Source organism: Silene latifolia, chromosome 2, assembly GCF_048544455.1.
Source record: "Silene latifolia isolate original U9 population chromosome 2, ASM4854445v1, whole genome shotgun sequence".
NCBI classification, from domain to species: domain Eukaryota; kingdom Viridiplantae; phylum Streptophyta; class Magnoliopsida; order Caryophyllales; family Caryophyllaceae; genus Silene; species Silene latifolia.
Genome location: NC_133527.1, coordinates 76708184 through 76712723, shown reverse-complemented (window position 1 = coordinate 76712723; position 4540 = coordinate 76708184). Strand labels below are relative to the sequence as shown.

At 42.0% G+C, this 4540-nt stretch overlaps 1 non-coding gene across 1 annotated transcript; it reads left to right on the top strand.

Annotated features, from left to right (window-relative positions):
• Positions 1-3945: 3945 nt before the first annotated feature.
• On the top strand, positions 3946-4052 carry LOC141644769 (small nucleolar RNA R71). Its single transcript, XR_012544377.1, has one exon. It is a non-coding gene; the product is annotated as a small nucleolar RNA R71 (small nucleolar RNA).
• The last annotated feature ends 488 nt before the right edge of the window (positions 4053-4540 follow it).

The following is a 4540-nucleotide window of genomic DNA, read 5'->3' as shown; positions in this document are numbered from 1 at the left end:
GCAGATAGATAAGGGCATGACACTGACGCTGGCTCCTAAATCACAAAGAGCCTTATCAATAACCACATTGCCTATAACACAGGTAATATAGAAGCTACCCAGGTCTTTCATTTTAGGTGGAGCCTTATTTAAAAGTAAATTACTAGACTCTTCCAAAAATGAAATGGTCTCAAATTCACTTAGCTCTCTCTTACACGTCACAATATCTTCCATGAATTTAGCGTAAGTAGGTACCTGGATAATAAGTTCGGTAAAAGGGACAGTTACCTGGAGGTTCTTCACAACATCCACAAACTTACCGTACTGTCGCTCGACCTTCGCGTCCTTCAGACGACTGGGAAAGGGTACTCTGGTAGCAATGAGTGGACCCGCGACTTTCTCTTTACCTTTATCAGTGCGTGACGTCTTCATAGCAGGGGAAGATGACACGGTAGCGGAATTAGATGTCAAAATAGGGTCTCCGCTGGTTCTGGCACTCGATCGAGTACTTCCCTCACTCGATCGAGTGGTTTTCTCTTGATATTTACTCGATCGAGCTGTTTGAACTACTCGATCGAGCTCTTCTATTTCTGGCTTACTCGATCGACCGTCTATAAATTGGACGCCACTCGATCGAGTAAGGTTATCACTCGATCGAGTACCTGGATTGATTATTTCACTCGATCGAGTAGAAATTTCACTCGATCGAGTGTCTGGACAGCACGCAGCAAGGATTTCGTCCAGAAACTCGTCCAAATCATCTTCCGGGGTATTATCAGCTATCACAACCCCGTCTTCTGGTATTTTTGGCCCCTTATAAGCAACGTCACTTCTGAGATTTATTGCATGGATTGGGTCGCACGACGGTGGATGATTAGCTTGGTTTTTCGCGAGTGGCAATTGCGCGACTTGTTCCCTTAACTCCACGATAGCGCTATCATCCTTGTTGCATTTCTCCCCAAAATGTTGTGTTAAGCTCAAAACCAAGGATTTCATTTCGGCGATCTCCCCATTTGTAGAAGGAGGGTGTGGTTGCGGTATTTGCCTAGAGAGAGTAGAAACATTCGTCATCTCTTCATATAATTGGGAAAAAGGAACTCCTTTCGTGTATTTCTGGTAAGCAAGGACGTGCTCTATTCTCGCCATACAACCAATGGGGTCATGCCCCTCCATGCTGCATCTACCACATATCTCCACATGCTCATTAATAGCACAAATTTGTGCATGCTCACCCATAGTCTCCGTAATCTCCGCACTACCTAAACTTTTGCTAGGACTTGCCACCTCAGCTGCCACCAACTCGTGAACTTGCCCACTTCTTCGGGGATTTCCATATTCGGCAACATGGATGGCCATCTCCTCAATAAGATGCCACCCTTGATCATCCTCTACATTCTTCGTGAATCTCCCCTTAGCTACATTATCAAGGATAGCTCTCTGTTCCGGATATAACCCGTTATAGAATTGGTTACATAGGAACCAACGCTTGAAACCGTGATGAGGCACAGAACGGACGAGCTTCTTGAACCTTGTCCAAGCCCCATTCAAGTCTTCAGTGGACAATTGCTCAAATGCATTAATCTGAGCTCTCAACGCATTAGTGCGCTGTGGCGGAAAATATCGCCTGTAAAAGGTCAAGGCAAGGGAACTCCAGTCAGTTACCCCGGCTGCTTCCCTGTCTAAATCCCTCAACCATTCCCGGGTATCATCAGCCAAAAAGAAAGGAAAAAGAACTCCTTTTACTCTGTCTTGTGTTACCCCAGCAGCAAGAGGAATGGTAGAGCAATACTCTGTAAGCAACTCTATATGCCTGCATGGATCTTCTTCACGTACCCCTCCCCCCCCCCCCCTCGAAAAGATTTCTCTCGACCAGCTTTATGTAGGACGGGTGGATTCCAAAAGTTCCCGATTCAGTAGTGGGTGGTAAGAAGCCTTTTGGAAGGGAATGCACATTAGGCTCTGAATGGCTGGCTATATTCGGCATTCTGGCAGATAAAATTTACAAAGCAGAGCAGGTGCGACAAGATTCTCTTATAGAACAGATAACCTGCAAACTAATCAAAAAATTTTGCAAAAATGAGATCAGTCTCAAGGAAAAAGTTTCTTGAGACGAAAGACAAACTTAAATAAAGCAACAAAATTGCGCCACCTCCCCAGCAACGGCGCTAAAATTTGACAGGGTAGTCGTATACCTATCAAAAATAACGAACTGGCTCTAACAAATATAGCTAGGGAAGTCAGGTCGATCTCCACAGGGAGATGGGAAAATGTCGACTTTGTCTAAGTTCGTCACGGTAACCAATTTGGGAGGTTTTAATTTGGTTGTCTTAAACTAATGAGAATGAGAAAGAGAAAAAGACAGAGAATAAAGATTAAACAGATAAAGGAAAAGCAGCTAAGAAAGTCAGTTCACCATGATCATTCGGTCAAGCAATCTAGGTCTCAGGTCAATGCAAGTATGGTCAAAGGGGCAGTGAATATCTCCTTCCGGTTTCAATTCACCCTAAAGCACAAATAGTTAACTTCCACCCTCACTACGGTGCCCTAATGTTTGCTACGAATCTCACCCTTTCCAACCTTCCGGCCCAGGTCATGGTTTATTACGAATAAATACCTAATTGCGTCGACTCAATTAGACAGATACAATTATAGAAGCGATTAACATCAAAGACTACACAAGCATTAACCTAATAATTCAATTACTCTTCCTTCATATTCATGGATCCCCTAGCCTTAGCAAAAGGGAATTAGCTACACATTACTATCGAATCAACAACAATAATATATAGATAATGAGAATTAAACATGATAATAATGAAAGCAAAGGGACCAAATTAAACAATAATGAAAGCAAATAGAGAAATAGCAATTATGATTAAGAAATTAAAAAGGGAAAATAATACCGATTACACAATCCGAATCTGAGTAGCAAAGATTAAAGAAGAGAGAAGCAGTGAGTAAGATCTAGGAGAAGTCCCTGTGCAAGAGTTACGCAGTCTACTCCTTTTAGTAGCACCCGAAAATATCCCCCTCTAACCTAATCCAAAGCCTAATTACAAAAGCCCATACGAAAATAGGCGGAAAAATACCAATACAAGGCAAACCACTCGATCGAGTGGAATAAAACCACTCGATCGAGTAAACTAAGCAAAATTCCCTTCGATCGAGTAGAAATACTACTCGATCGAGTAACTCCTTATTGTGGCCTGCTCGATCGAGTAGATAAACAACTCGATCGAGTGATCTTCATGGTATAAAGAATTCGATCGACTAGATAAGTGGTCGATCGAGCTATTTTGGCATGTTAGGCTCTATGACACGTTCCGAACTCAGCTCGCTCGTCTTCAAAGTGATATATTCCAAGCTCCGGCACCTTGTTCTCCATAAATGCATGCCAATGGGATGAGTTTAGGCTCTATTTATCTTCTCTTTGATCTATACCTGCAATTTACACAAGACAAACCAAAGTAGACTATGTGGGGGTATTTGTAGCGAAATGCCACGTAAAATAGTACAGAAATGCGTGTAAAAATGATGTGAAAACCTTATATAAAAAACACGCATTATTCCCCTACATTCACTTTGGTCATGTCCCAAAGTTCCACAACTCTCACATACTCCACTTGGAATTGATGAAGTTGCCACCATGGCATTAACATGTTGCTTAGGTGATTTGGAGGCCTCTTCAAGTTTAGCTATAGCCTTCTCAAACTCCAAATTAATGGTATCAATATGAGCACTAAGTTGAGCACCAATTGAGTAATAGAGTCCACTTCATGCTTTCCTTCTCTAGTAGCCTTCTAAGGTCTACTATATTGTGAGTTATGGACCGTCATTTCCTCAATCTTGTTCCATGTTTGATTATCATCACCTTCGGTAAACATACCATTTGATCCCATATTGAGAATGTTTCGAGATTCTTCATATAGACCATTCCAAAAAATTTGTACAAGGAACCACTCGCTAAGTCCATGATGTGGACAAGATCGGCAAGTATCCTTGAATCTCTCCCATGCTTCATACAAATATTCCTCATCCCTTTGTTTGAACCTGGTGATTTGGGCTCTCAACATATTAGTCTTCTCCAGAGGATAGAATTTCTTGTAGAAATCAAGTGCCAATTTCTTCCAGGAGTCAATACCAAGAGTAGCCTTGTCTAGGCTCTTCAACCATTGTTTCGCGGTACCCATAAAAGAAAACGGAAATAAGACCCATCGCATTTGGTCTTGAGTCACTCCGGTTTGAGAAATCGCATCACAATAGTCACAAAAAGTCTCCATATGAGAATGAGGGTCTTCACTAGGCATCTCCCCAAATTGACTTCTCTAACCTAATTGTATAAATGCGGATTTTGCAATGAAATTACCGGTTAAGTGTTGTGGGGTGGGATTACCATTTGGTAGGTTCTCCTTGGTTGGTACGGAATGTGATAAAAATTTAGGTATTGTGGGTTGATTTTGTGGTTGGTCATGTGTTGGGTTATCCTCTCCTTATCTTGCAAAAGGGTTGATGAACTCAATGTTATTTGGTTGAATGTCCACAATCTCACCAATACCTCTCA